General features: G+C 41.3%; 1 protein-coding gene across 5 annotated transcripts in view; it reads left to right on the forward strand.

The window, feature by feature from the left end:
• Positions 1-15,732, forward strand: part of ADARB1 (adenosine deaminase RNA specific B1) — a 270,641-nt gene that overhangs the window by 42,137 nt on the left and 212,772 nt on the right. The window contains exon 2 of one of the 5 annotated variants that reach the window (XM_030580007.1): positions 15,486-15,641. The exons of the other annotated variants lie outside the window; for them this stretch is intronic. The gene's annotated coding sequence lies outside the window, so the exon portion shown is untranslated. The remainder of the gene's footprint in view (positions 1-15,485; positions 15,642-15,732) is intronic. 5 annotated transcript variants of the gene reach the window in all.

Raw genomic sequence — 15,732 nt, forward strand, 5'->3', positions numbered from 1 at the left:
TAGCCAGCATTGCAAGGTATTTATGTGCCAGATATACTAAACATTTGTATGCTTTCATGCTTTGGCCACCATTCCAGAGGACATTCTTCCATGCTGATGACGCTTGTTAAAAAAAGAATGTGTTAATAAATTTGTGACTGAACTCCTTGGGGGAGAATTGTATGTCTCCAGCTGTTTTACCTGATTCTGCCATATATTTCATGTTATAGTAATCTCGGATAATGACTCAGGCACGTTGTTCATTTTAAGAACACTTTTGCTGCAGATTTGACAAAACATGAAAAGGTACCAATGTGAGATTTCTGAAGATAGCTACAGCATTTGACCCAAGGTTTAAGAGTCTGAAATGTCTTTCAAAATCTGAGCGGTATGAGCTGTGGCACATGCTTTCAGAAATCTTAAAAGAGCAACACTCCGATGTGGAAACTACAGGACCCGAACCACCAGAAAAGAAAATCAACCTTCTGCTGGTGGCATCTGACTCAGATTGTGAAAATGAATATGCATCAGTCCACATTGCTTAGGATTGTTATCAAGTAGAACCAGTCATCAGCATGGACGCATGTCCTCTGTAGTGGTGAATGAAGCATGAAGGGACATATGAATCTTTAGCATAGCTGACATGCAAATCTCTTGCGATGCCGGCTGCAACGGTGCCATGCGAATGCCTGTTCTTACTTTGAGGTGACATTGTGAACAAGAAGCAGGCAGCAAGTGTAAACAAACTTGTTTGTCTGAGCGATTGACTGAACAAGAAATAGGACCGAGTTGACTTGTAGGCTCTAAAATTTTACATTGTATTATATTTGAATGCAGTTATTCTTTACACAATTCTACATTTGTAAGTTCAACTTTCGTGATAAAGAGATTGTACTACAGTACTTGTATTAGGTGAATTGAAAAATACTTTCTTTTTTTTTACTGTGCAAATATTTTAAATCAAAAATACATATAAAGTGAACACGGTACACTTTGTATTCTGTGTTGTAATTGAAATCAATATGTTTGAAAATTTAGAAAACATCCACTATATTTCAATAAATGGTATTCTATTATTGTTTAACAGTGCGATTAATCACGGTTAATTTTTTTAATCGCTTGATAGCACTAATATTTGTTAGAATTTACAAATCCATAGAATTATGCAGAGAAATTGACTGTTTTCCCTCCACATCCCAAAAAGCCACTCCATGCTTAGTGGTGGTCCCAAGTGAGTGTAATGTAACCAGCATGTGAGAACAACAGTTAAAGATTCAGGATTTTTGGGGATGTAAATGTACAAAATAACCTGTCTGAATGTTCACCTTACTGTTGTTGTTATGGATATTTACCATATATTATAAAGGTAATGATTTTATATTCCAGTTTTCAAGTTCTTTTAAGAAAACAGCTTTCTAAAAGGATCTTGGGGAGGAATATATCTCATGAAGCTAGTAGCTATACAGAAAATGGAAGATGGCATATGTAAAATAAGACTCTAACCTTTTCATTTAACTGTATGGTTTGGAGGGGTCACTTATGTATTCTTATTCTAAGACAGATCTTACTAGTTAAGAGCCGTAAGCCCAAAACCTGTGAGCATAAGTAAGCTAAGACTAGAAAACTGTAGAAGACAGCTTTCTGCTCCTAGATCATTTTTTCATAAGAAAAATGCGTTAGTAGATGGGTTTTTACTTTAAGCCAAAAGTTTAATATCTTTTTGAGTTGGAAAACTTTAATTGCCTGTTACAACTGATTTTTTTACCCCTTTCAGCTCAGCTTCATTTTAGAAGAGGAAGAGACTGTAATAGACTGTACAAAAATTTTCTAAAGAATTCTTATTACAAAATTACAGCAGCAATTGCTGGTTAAACTGTCCTTTCATGTTCCAGAGAGCTTTTCATTTTGAGTTCAGATGAAACTTAACATAGGCCTTTCCTGATATTAAATCATTACTTGTGGCCGAGCATTAAAAACTGTTTCCAGTAGCCTAAGGTAGTGATGCATGGTTAACTTAAAACATTGGGTTAGGGTGGAGTTTAGGATGGTAATAAAAGAGCAGAGATACTGAAACCTTCACTATTTTTCTATTGTATCTAAATTATGTAAAGTAGCTTCAGTGAAAATCTTAAGACAAATCTGAGAAGACAGAGATTTGAGGGCAAAACTAGTCATTCATTCATTCATGGACGTTCCAGACACTGAAGGTGGAACTGTTTTTTAGCAATCATGTACTGCTTTAGCCATAAAAATCACATTTTGGTTGAATAAAAATTGCTGAAAAGCTAAACTAAGTGTCTTTAAATTTGGTTAATTAAAGTGCCATAATGAAGAATAGAAACAGAGCTGTTTAAAATGAAATATAAACATTGTAGAAGAGATTAAAACTATTCTACTTGAAATTGAACATAGAACTTCAGCGTATGCTGCAGGAGGAATTGAAGCTTATGGCTAGTAGACTACTTTGTGTCTCAGATGTACTTTGGAAAAAACTATCAGCAGAGCAAAAGCTCTTGGGGCAGAGTTAAAAATAGCTCCAAGAGCAAAGTGAATGCACTAGAATGCACGTTCAAGAGTGTATCTGTGTGAGACAGGCAACCAACTTCTTTCAAGAAAACCAACTACTGCAATTTAATAAGAGCTTATGGATTGCTTTTGTTTCCTCTAGATGGATGGAGAAATAATACTTTTTATCATTTGTAATAGTATAGAGAATGAGAACAAGATAATTTCCAAGATTGGAACATCCATTCTATGAGCTTAATATGGAAATAAGTATATGCGATTGTTTAAAGATTGCATCATAGTGCATACACACACTGGTGCCAAAATAAGGTTGTACAGGCAACTTTAGTTCTCATGTGAGATTAATGTCTACAGAGCAGGCTGTTACTATCTCTGACTCATTACTTATTGTAACTAAAGTGTGTATGTATGCACACACGTGTGCAGTGGGGTGTGTGTGTGGGATAAGGTGACCAGATGTCTCAATTTTATAGGGACAGTCCCAATTTTTGGGTCTTTCTTATATAGGCCCATATTAACCCTCATCTCCTGTCCTGATATTTCACACTTGCTGTCTGGTCACTCAGGCCAGGGGAGTAGAATACTTGGTCTGAACCATATGAGAAATGAGGAGAAAAGTAGAGCCCAGTTGTTTGTTGGGTCTCTGCACAGTTGCTATCTCTTACAAGCTTTCACTGGACAGAAAGGAGGCTTCAATATCTGACATTATCTTTATCATTGTTTAGGAGGAAAATTTAAAATCAACTTTTGATAGAGTTTAAAAGTGACACAGAGATTGACTGGTAGATTAATTGGGAATGTTGTTTGATAGTGATCTGGAACACTTGGTAAGAGGAGTGTTTTAATATGGCCAAATGTAAGGTATTACAGCTAGGAACAAAAAACATAAAGCCCACACTTATAGGATGGGAGATGTATTGTGGAAAGCAATGACTAGGAAAGGTCTTGAGTGTCATAGTAATTCGTTAACACCTCTGCAGTCATAAGACAACCCACTTTTGTCCTATGACTGCAGAACTGGTAATGGGCCACTCTGCCTTGAATGGTCCCTTAGAATATGTGCTAACTATTATGCTAAACAATCCTTTCCACTTTGCATTTAGCCTTGAAGCTCTGAGTGCATTTCCCAGACCTGAGGAAGAGCTTTGTGTACTTTGAAAGCTTCTTTCTCACCAGTAGAAGTTGGTTTGTAACGATTCTGCCTTTGGTGGGAAACAACTGAGAGTACCAATTCAGAACAAATTGCTTAGAGCAGGGCAGTTACAGCCCAAGGCTGGGGTTCCTTTGCACACCAAGGCAAACCAAACCAGCCAAACAGAGAAGACTTCAGTTTTACCCCACTGGCTACCCAGAAGTCATATAAGCAATTCCCTTAGATGCTCCAGTTTCCCAGTATCACCACCAGTGCCACTTGTTATGGGGACAAATGGTTATGAAAACCAATATCCCAGTAAAAGAAAAAGGTTCTCCTGATCCCAAAGGACCAAGCCTCAGACCCAGGTCAATATACAAGTCAAATCTTACCCACAAATCATGCTGTTGCCAATCCTTGAGAATTTAAAACCTAAAGGTTTATTCATAAAAGAAAGAAATATAGATCAAAGCTAAAATTGGTTAAATGGAATCAATTACATACAGTAATGGCAAAGTTCTTGTTTCAGGCTTACAGTAGTGTTGGAATAAACTGCAAGTTCAAATCAAGTGTTTGGTGTACATCCACAGCTGGTATGGGTTGTTCAAAACTTCAGTTTGTAGCAAAGTCCCTCCAGAAGTCAGAAGCAGGAGGCTAGACAAAATGGAGGGATTTACAGGGGCTTGTATATCCTTTGCCCTGTGGAAGGACACCCGTCCGTTCTTACTGTGGAAATCACAGCAGCAAGATAGAGCCTGGAGTCACATGGGCAAGCCACATTTCCATGCATGACTCATTTCTTTACAGGCAGATGCCATTGTTTACATGTTAAGTTTGAATGTTCCCAGGTGTGACCATTCTCAGAGGTGGATTGGCGTCTCCCAAAGTTTGTCAGCCAAGTGTTTCTTGATTGGGCACTTACTGAGAATATTCCTTTCTCAAGAAGCTGACCAAATGCTTCACTGATGCTACCTGGAATCAAATACATTTGAGATACAAGTACATAGCCCATATTCATAACTTCAAATACAAAAATGATGCACACATACAAACAGCATAATCATAACCTTGTCAGACACCTCACACAAAAATCTTTGTATAATATTTGCTGCAAATTTATAACATTGGTTGCAACAGTGATTTATACGGTCACAGTTCATGTCAATAATGTCCAATAAAAGTTATAAAGAAAAAACACTTGCACAGCTTTTGGTGCTCTTTTCCCTCTGTTTGCTCTGAGGGAGACCCAATGAGGCACCTGTAGAAGTACTAAAAGTGCTTTCCCACAGCACTTTCTTTCACAAGAAGTTATAACTGCTCTTCTCAACCAGGGGCCAGTATACTAGATGACAAATAAATGACCTAAATTTGTTGCCTGGTAAGACAATGGAGCTAAACTCTTCACATTCCCCCAGATTCCCCCAAAGTCAACCTTAGCAGCAAGGAGAGTAGAATGGGAGAAGATGCAGGAGTGAGGAGAAGGGGAAGGTCCCTTCCTTTCTCTTGCTCCTAACATTTATTTGTCAGGACTAACTCAAAACTAAGGTAATGTTGATATGAGAGTCGAGATATTAGTTGTTTAGGTAACTCTCGATATCTGCAGATCTTGGAATGAGGTCTGTCCTTTGTATCAGCCTTGCGAGTATTTGGTCCTTTAGGTTTCTGGTTAGTTTTTCCAAGTCTTATATAGGATATTGCAAACAGTTGAACTTAAAGGAATTAATATTAAGGACTTCACTCTTGATGTGTGTAAATGGTACTGTCAGAGAAGTCTAAATATAGAAACCAGCTTCTGTATCTGAGAAGTAAGACAATGTGGTTGTTGGAATATTGTTTGAGAGGACAAGAAGAGTGAAAGCTTAGTTTTCCTTTTCTGTATAGAAACAAGATGCTCTAAATATTATTTTTTGAAAGTATTGACATTGTGGATTGTACTAATATTATGTCTGTAAGTGTTTCTCGCTGCAACATGCTCAGTAGTGCAGACAGGTTGAATATTGCCATGGCTGGCTAAGAGTCCACTTACTCCAAAGACAAGCTGACAGCAGGAAATTCATTCCCTTACGGATTAAAATTCATAGGTTTTTTTTTTTTTTTTAGGCCTAAAGGAACTAATGATTTTCTAATATGGCCTCCTGCATAACACAGGCCTTAAAATTTCATGCAGTAATTCGTTCAACTTCCCAACAGTTTGCTGTTGAACTTTCATATCTTTCAAGAAGACATGCAGTCTTGATTTAAAGGTTAAGTGATGGAGAATCCACCATATCCCTTGGTAATTTTTTTCAACAGTTAATTACCCTTAATGTTTAAAATGTGTGCCTTATTTCCAATCTGAATTTTTCTAGCTTCAACTTGTAGACATTGAATCTTGTGATGACATTTTCAGGGGCCGTAAAGAGCCCTCTGCTATCATCATCTCTCCAAGCCAATACTGGATCTTGATCAAGTCACCTGTTAACCTTTTTTTCCAATGAACTAAGGAGACTGAACTCCTTTCTCTCTCGCTGTTTTCCAATTATTTGCTCATTCTTGTGGGTCTTTTGTAAACATCCTCTTCGGTTATTCATCTTTTTTGAAGTGTTCCGGATACCAGAACTGGCAACACCCTTCCAGTAGTGGTCTTGTTAATGCCATGGATAGAAGTTATACCAATACCCTCTCCTCCTTAATGTTGTTCTGCAATAGTATTAACCCTCTTGGACACATAGCTGCACTGGGAGCTTGTTCTTTTGGTTATCCATCATAACCCTGAAGTCTATGTAGGAGTCAGTGCTTTCCAATATATCCTTCTCTGTCTTGGAAATATGGGATTGCTTTGGGCTTGCATTCTATGTTCCTAAATGTTTGATTTTGTATTTGACTGTGTTAAAATGCAAACTTCAATCTGTTATGATTACTGCCGACTATATCAGCAGTGACTGTTTTATTCTAGATCATGGATTAAAATATCATTTGAGAGAATATTAAAATAGCACTTTAACTTGGTGGGGTGATTTTGTTGGGGTTGGGCCTGCTTTGAGCAAGGGGGTTGACTAGAAGACCTCCTGAGGTCTCTTCCAAACCTAATATTTTATGATTCCATGACCTAATGGTCATTTACATTGTCAATTCAAGAAGTATATTGGCAGTGTATTTTACCTTTCCTGTGGTAGCGGAGACTGTGTGAAGAAAAGTGAAGGGCAGCATAGAATTGTCAGGGATGGAAAGGACGCCTTCCCAGAGGTGGGTAATATTCTTAGCTGCAGAATGGTGACCTAGTGTGCTAATGAAACATTTCAGAGGACTGATGTGTAATATAAACACATAACTTCCATCTAAGTGTAATGGTGGCATGGCACTTAAGTGTAATGGGAGGGATTCAGAAAAGAGGTGACTAGTTTCAGCACCCCAGTGAAGTTCAGAATTCGTTAAAAGAGAGAGGTTGAAATATTCTCTTTAAGGGTGCAGAGAGACTGAACTCAGCTGAGTGGCTTTCTAGATTTTTTCTTACTTTTTTTAGGACTCATATGACTGGATTTGGGGACTAAAGTTGTGTTTTGATTTTTTGTTGGAGAGAGGAAATACTCTTAGTATATTTAGGTAGTGCCTTGTGGTTTTTTGAACTAAATGTTAAATGTTATTATTTTCTGATATATTTTAATAAAGGTGATATATGTTTAAGACATTTATTAAATGTGAAATACATATTTAGAGCACTCAGACCTTAACTCTTCCCTGTAGTGACACAATGAGAATGGGGAAAAAAAATCTTTAAAAATCACTTTCTTCTAATGCCTTGATCATAATCGTACTGTTGCATTGTGTCACTGGAAGAATGAGGTAGGGTTGTTTAGGTGCCTCTATTGTGCATTTATATATCTTAATATGTTTAGATTTTTTAAGTGCGTTACCTCCAAATTTACTGGGTTAATGCTTAGTTTGGGATAACATCAGCATTCCTGTAATGTAATGTATTGTGATACACATTCTCAACTGTAACTCCATTTTTAATATAATTTTTGTCTGGAAATTCATGCATTTAAGGGTGCTAAACACCCGCTGTTCTCAACTGCTGATAACTTTGATGAACTCTAGCTGTTTTGGGGTGAAATTTTCCATGTTTGTGTTTTGACTCATTTTGAATCGTTGGGAAGTTTGAGCAAAAATAGTTCAACCATTTTCAAGGAAGAGATTAGGGAAAAATAAGTAGTCTTGGCCAGGGCCGTCCTTAGGCATAGGCAGAATAGGCAACGGCGTAGGGCCTCACACTGCCTGGGGGCACCACTCTGCAGGCAGCCCAGACAGTGTAGAAGCAGGGCTGCTGGGTCCTAGAGAGAGCTGAATGCAGCACAGTCTGAGGGACGGGATTGTCTGCTGGGGTCTCTGGGAAGGGGAGCGGGTGGGGGTTGGGAAAGGAGCTCACCTGTGAGTGTGACTCTTTTCCCCCCGGCTGAGGTCAGGTGAGGCTGTGGCTCTGGAACCAGTATCCTTTGTTGTCTCCCATAACATCCATTCTTCTCCCCCCTGCCCCACGGAGCACCCCCTCCTTTCTCCCTCCTCCCCAGGAGCACCCATCTCTCTCTCCTCCCTCCCCTCTGTCAGGGCTGTGTTGGGTGAGGTGCTGGGGGTAGGTGGTGGGAGGGGAGGCTGGCTGCTTGCTGAGGAATGAAAGTGAAAGTAACTAACTCACTTCCTGGGCAGGCAGCCAGGATTGGAATGTCACACAGGGTTTGTATGGGGTTAGCCAGATGTGTGAAAAATCGGGATTGGGGTAGGGTGAGCAGATATCCCTATTTTATAGGGACAGTCCCAATTTTGGGGTCTTTTTCTTATATAGGCTCCTTTTACCCCCCCACCCCCTCCCATCCCTGTCCTGATTTTACACACTTTCTGTCTGGTCACTCTAGGTGGGGGTAATTGGTGCCTGTATAAGACAAAGCCCCAAATATCGGGACTGGCCCTATAAAATCAGGACATCTGGATCTGGCCACCCTAGCTGGGGAGCGCCTCTCCCCCGGGCTGGCAGCTGCCAGCTATCCATCTCATCCGGGGGGAGCTGCATAGGGCAGGATGAGCTGCTGTGGTTCCATGGGTGCCCTGTCCCTGAGATCAGATGCTGTGCTAACTTCACCATGGTCCATAAGGCTGGTGGTGGTGCCCATTGGTGTGTGATTGGACCTGAGGGTTTGCTGCTGCTGTTGCCACTTTGCACCCCAAGAGGTGGATTTTGGGGTCCTGCAGTTTTCCACCTATCTCCTCCTCTACTGCAGCTGTTGGACCAGCGGGCTGGGGGGTGAGCCAAGCATGAAAGCAGTACTTACTAAGTTGCCATTTAGATTGTCATTTAACAACTTTGTTTGCCAAAAATTCTTGCTAACAATCCTGAATCCAATTTCAATATTATTTAAAAAAAAATCAATATCTTAGCCAAAAACAGAAAATTAAGTTGTTGACAATTATTAGTGACAGGTTTGGTTTGAGGCAGGGAGTGGGCCAATTTTCATCAAAGAAACAAAAAATGTTGACTGACTTTCCTATAGCCTGTTACTCCTGATAAGAACCCTCCAACAACTGTAATATGCTCATCTCCTTACTAGTGTATAAAGCAGGGGTCAGCAACCTACGGCACACGTGTCAAAGGTGGCAGGTGAGCTGATTTTTGATGGTATGCAGCAGCAGGCTGAGCGGCTCAGCCCATCACTGCTCTGGGGTTCCGGCTGCTGCCCTATTGCCAGCTGGGATACCAGCCATCGGCCCCACTCAGCACCTGCTGCTGGCCTGGAGACCCCCAAGGAACCCCAGGCTGGCAGTGGGCTGAGCAGGCCAGCTGAACCACTCAACCTGCTGTCAGCTTGGGGTTCCATTCACTCAGCCGGCAGCGGGCTGAGTGGGCTGGTGGCGGGCTGAGCAGGGCCGATAGGGGGTTGAGTGGCTCAGTCTGCTGCCAGTCTGGGGTGCCAGCAGCACTCAGCCTACTGCTACTCCAGGGTTCCGGCTGCCGGCCCCTTGCCAGTCAGGAGCTCAGCCGCCAGCCCCACTCTGCCTCCTGCCAGCCTGGGTGAGCAGAATCCCAGGCTGGTAGCGGGCTGAGGGGGGATTGGCGGCCGGGATCCTGGCTGGCAGGAGTTGGTGGTCAGAACCCCAGACCAGCAGCAGGCTGAGGAGGGCCTGGGATCCTTGTCTAGGGTTCCAGCCACCAGACCGCTGCCGGTTTGGGGTTTCATTTACTCAGCTGGCAGTGGCCTGAGCAGGACCGGTGGCCAAGACCTCAGATAATAACAATAGTTTATTTATATAATATAGACATAGAGAGAAACCTTCTACAAACATTAAAATGTATTACTGGGGGTATGTCTACATCTACAATTTTGTAGCGCTGGTTGTTACGGCTGTATTAGTACAGCTGTATAGGGCCAGTGCTGCAGAGTGGCCACACTTACAGCAACCAGCGCTGCAAGTGGTGTTAGATGTGGCCACACTGCAGCGCTGTTGGGCGGCTTCAAGGGGGGTTCGGGGAACGCGAGAGCAAACCGCGGGAAAGCAGGTCTCCTTCCCCGGTTTTGCTCCAGTGTTCCCCGAACCCCCGAGCAAGCAGGTCTCCTTCCCAGCGGTTTGCTCTCGCGTTCCCCGAACCCCCGAGCAAGCAGGTCTCCTTCCCAGCGGTTTGCTCTCGCGTTCCCCGAACCCCCGAGCAAGCAGGTCTCCTTCCCCGCGGTTTGCTCTCGCGTTCCCCGAACCCCCGAGCAAGCAGATCTCCTTCCCCGCGGTTTGCTCTCGCGTTCCCCGAATCCCCCTGCAAACGGTGGGGAAGGAGACCTGCTTGCTTGGGGGTGCGGGGAAGGAGACCTGCTTGCACGGGGGTTCGGGGAACGCGAGAGCAAACTGGGGAAGGAGACCTGCTTCCCCGCGGTTTGCTCTCGCATTCCCCGAACCTCCGAGCAAGCAGATTTCCTTCCCCGCGGTTTGCTCTCGCATTCCCCGAACCCCCCTGCAAATGGCAGGGAAGGAGACCTGCTTGCTCGGGGGTGCGGGGAAGGAGACCTACTTGCATGGGGGTTTGGGGAACACGAGAGCAAACCGGGGAAGGAGACCTGCTTCCCCGCGGTTTGCTCTCGTGTTCCCCGAACCCCCCTGCAAACCGCTGGGAAGGAGACCTGCTTGGGGGGGGATTCGGAGAACACCGGAGCAAACCGCGGGGAAGGATACCTGCTTGATTACCAGAGAGGCTTCCTCAGGTATGCTGGGATACCTGCTTATTCCACGGAGGTCAAGAAAAGCACTGGTAAGTGTCTACACTTGATTACCAGCGCTGGATCACCAGCGCTGGATCCTCTACACCCGAGACAAAACGGGAGTACGGCCAGCGCTGCAAACAGGGAGTTGCAGCGCTGGTGATGCCCTGCAGATGTGTACACCTCCTAAGTTGCAGCGCTGTAACCCCCTCACCAGTGCTGCAACTTTGTGATGTAGACAAGCCCTGGCACGAGAAACCTTAAATTACAGTGAACTTGGCACACCACTTCTGAAAGGTTGCCGACCCGATGCCTGGTATAGAGTGACCATATGTTGTACTAAGATTCTCCTGGTTTTTTTTTTCCCTGTGAGTCAGTATAACTTTTGCCAGCCCAGAAGTTGGGCAGCCAATGTTTTACGTTTTCACAATGTTTTCTCCAACTTTCATAAAGTAAATACATAGTTAATATGAGTTAAAAAGGCCAGGGACACTTCTTTATGAAGAATCTGTACAGCAGATCATGCCCATAGACGATCCAGAAAAGAAATTTGAGGTTGAATTTTTTAATGTTGTGATGGATAAAGCAGTATCTGCTGTTGATGAAAGGTTTAATACCTTGCAAGTACACCATGAACAGTTTGGATTTTTGTATGACATAACTAAATTCAACGAAATAGGAAAACAAGAGCAACTAATGACAAAGTGCAAGAACCTAGAGAGCCTCCTGAAGCACGGTGATAGTTTTGATTTAAATGGACTTGAACTGTACGAAGAATTGAGTACACTGTCATCAATGTTGCCACATGCAAAATCAGTGATGGACATTGTACAGTTTATTCATACCCGCAAACTTGTTGACATATATCCTAATGTGTACATTGCCACTCGTATTCTACTGACAATTCCTTTAACAGCAGCATCAGGAGAACGGAGGTTCTCAAAACTAAAGCTCATTAAAAACTATCTCCGCTCTACAATGAGTCAGGAACGCTTAACTGGTCTTGCTATTCTTGCAATCGAACAAGACATGACTTTGTCTTTGTCATACGATGACATTATTACTGATTTTGCAGCCAAAAAAGCCAGAAAGATTGCTTTTAATTAAAAACAAATCTTTGTTTCAATACTTCTTCATATAAATTTCCAATAAAATTTTGATAAATTAAAAAAAAATTGCATCATTCTGTCATCAGAATTTTTTCTATAATGCTGCTTCTTTAGTGCTAGTCCATCAGCATTACAGTGTGCTTAATTAAGTTAAACTGGTTTTAATAACGTGAGTGTGGCAAGTTTTCCAATATTGTAAGCTTATGTTTGTGTTGCTAAGAGCAGATCAGGCACAGGGGCACCAGTTTAATAATCTCACCTAGGGCACCATAAATCCTAAGGCCGGCCCTGGTCTTGGCAATGTTAAATAGTTTATCGGACTATTACAATATCACTAGTATCTCAGAGGTTTGCAGCAAGCACTTGAAATTTGCCAGGGGTTTAGTCCTGTGGTCACAGGGGTGCTATTTTGCTATTCCTTTGAAAAAATGACTAAAGTAAGTTAAAAAAAAATTTAAAAAATCACCATTTGCACATGCACAATAAAGCTTGTTAGAGGAATGCTCCTAAATTCTCAGAAGGTTCCTTGTCCATTGAAGAATGTTCCCCAGACCAGTGACTCTCCTGAAACTGCCATGCAGACAGAACTGGGTCTGGATGGGACACAGATAACAAATCTTTCTCATCATGTTCCTCTCACTGCAACCGCCACTGCCAAAATGCATTGCCATGAGAGTGAGAAGTCCATAAGTTTTAATCTCACCTCTTCTGCTCAATTGTGTAAAGGATGGTGCACTTTAAGGCCTTGCTCAGTGATAAGAGTAACATATCTCTTTCTCTGAAGGGAGGCAAATGTCAACTGTCCAAACCATCCCATTTTACAGGAATATACAGTCTCTTATTTACTCTGACAAAGAAGTTCACTTCTATCCTAGTCGGGCATAGAGCACAGACCTCTAATATGGCAGACCCAAATCTGATCTGCTTATGCATACTGCCTTGAAGAATGAATGTTAAATCTTTGTGAAATGGACCTACTCACTACAACCTTTCAGTATTTTGAGTCTGCAGAGAGAATAACAGCCTACTTCTGGTGTCAGATAAGGATGCTTGCTCAGGAGTCTGGGCTGCATTACTGATGGTCTTGGGTTCAAACCCTGCTGATGATCATGAGAGGAGCACGTGAACTTACATTTTTCTTTAATACAAAACAAAAAACCACCAGCACATCCACACCTCAGAATTTGTATCTTAAAATATGCTACATTAAAAGAATGTTAAGTTTGCAAAATCACAAATTAAAAAGTTCAGGTTTCCTTAATTCTTTTCCCCTGTATGTATATATACATTATGATGGTATGTCATCATGTCTTTTAAAACTATTTTTAACTAAAACTCCTGCCTCGTTCAGTGTCTAGGATGGACTAATCAGGGTGGTGTAGTGAATGAGGCTGAAGTATTAGGATGCTCACTACATTTTCTGCAAAAACTGGATGGTGTGTATTGAATGAGGCAGGAAGTGAGAGGATGGTCTTGTGATTAAGGTGGTGACTGACTCATGAGAACTGAGTTCTATCCCAGAGTTTGCCACTGACTTGCTATGTATTCCTGAGCAAGTGGCTAAATGCACTGATTGTGTGATCTTCATGTTCTGGGTGCCCAACTTGAGACATTTGGGGTCTGACTTTTTCAGAAGCAAAACCAGAGGGGCTATCAAACCTTTTATCAGAATGAATAGAAATAATGTCCTGGGCAGAGAGAAATGCAGTATCTTTCAAGGAAGGTCATATAAAGGATGCACCTCAGCTGCTGCTTTTTTTTCTCTGCTTTGATCTTAATCCTAGTTTGCTGCTGTCCCAGAAGGCATTGTTTTCAGACTTTACAAAACTAGACAAGGAATCTCATTTGCACATGTGAAAAAAGACCCAGACCTCATGAATCAAGGGTCCTTTCTTAATCCTGATCCCTAGAGTATTTGCAATTGACAGCTTGGGTAACAGAAGAAAAGTGTAATTCACCAGCGAGTCTCTGTTTAGGGTCATTGATATGCTTTTAGCATCCAGATGGGAGTCAACTATGAAAGCCTATTTATTCGTTTGATCAGCTTTTACTTCTGGTATGAGAGGAACAAGAATCTCACAGGTCTGAGCATCCTGACTGGATGAGAGTTTCTTCAGGATGATTTCAGCAGACTCCTGTAAACAAGCAATATGTAGTAAGGAAAAAAACATCCCTCAGAAGTATTCTTTATGCAGGCTCATCAGCGTCCTTAACATCCACAAGACTCCTTAAAAAGGCCAGAGTAAAAAGACCGCATGCAAATCCTGTTTTCTAAAATCAGATGTTTCTGGGTATTTAAACTCTGGCAGCTACTTCATACTATCTGTAGATCAAATTCTGCTTTTCTAGAGGCTATCTTCAAAATACTAGTTTTGAACAGTGGAATGATTTTAAATTAAATTTTAAATCACTTTAAAAATCCTCAGCGCCTCAACCTAATTTGAAAACTCATGTTACTCCAATGGAAGACTAACATTCATAACGAACTAAATTATCAATGCTATTTTTAAACGTCACCAAGAGTGGGGGTATCTCATTTGAGTCTTACAAAATTGCAGTGAACAAAATATTGGAAAATTTAGGCCTTGATCCTGTGGAAACACTTATGCACAAAATAGCTTTACTTACATGAATAGTTCCAGTGACTTCAGTGACACTACTTGTGCTTAAAGTTAAGCTAGTGCGTACATATTTGAAGGATCAGAACTTTCTCTTTATAACACCAAAGTGGCATAAAATCTTTGACTACAAAACAAAATTACTTCAGTATTAACAAATGAAAACTGGGACTTGTGAATTTTTTCTTACACACAGTCTCAGATGTTACTAAATATTTTCATAATGCAATATTTTAAACATAATTGGAATCCTGGTCAAAAAATCAATTAAAACGGAATCTGTTAAATTTCATTGAGGGCGCTTTAAAGTCAATCAGAATAAGAATTCTTGAAAAGGAAAACTGGCTTTGTTTTCATGAAGTTTCTAATCTTTGGGTGCCTCAGGCCTAATGATGAATGTACTCATTGGGCACCTGCAGAAGAAGCCACAGCAGTTAACTACTAAGATGTTACCTTAATGAACTGCACCTTATCTAAATTCAGTTTAGTAAAATTTTCTCAGTCTTCTTGAACACTATATTTTAAGAATTGAACGAGAATTCCTGTGCACATAATATAGTGCCATTGCTACCAATTTCAATATTTAGATCAATTCTGCAGAAAATCTCCTCAGACCAATATTTTTTTTTACCATATGAAAGTCTATTCTTTTCATTTAATTTGGACCACTTTCTAATTTACTTTGAGACAGTATGTATGCGAAAATATTCCACTTCATTTCTTGAGGCATGACAAATGTATGACATTTATCCTGTTTGAATTTGGCAGCTACTGGATTATAGTTAGTAACAAACTGAATTTTTTCTTCTAGAGAGATGTGTATATATATACACGTGCACTTTAAAGATAATATAATTTCAAGTTCTCTTAATGGTAAAAATAAAACAACCCACATTTGTTTCTCCAGCAGTGAAAGAACTTAACTGGTGGCTAAAAATATGGGGCAGGAGCTACTCCTAGAGCCCCAAACAGCATCTGACTGCCTCTGATTTCCACAGAGAAGAGGCACAGTCCATTCACCCATACAGAATTAGTGGAAAAGCTACTAACAAGGAAATTTATGGTAAGAAACTTTCCCTTCCATCCTCTTTTACCCACTCAGCTTGGATAGCCAGGAAAGTAAGGAAGGACTGGGTATGTTTCCTCTTATACTG

Source organism: Gopherus evgoodei, chromosome 11 (assembly GCF_007399415.2).
Source record: "Gopherus evgoodei ecotype Sinaloan lineage chromosome 11, rGopEvg1_v1.p, whole genome shotgun sequence".
Lineage (NCBI taxonomy): Eukaryota > Metazoa > Chordata > Testudines > Testudinidae > Gopherus > Gopherus evgoodei.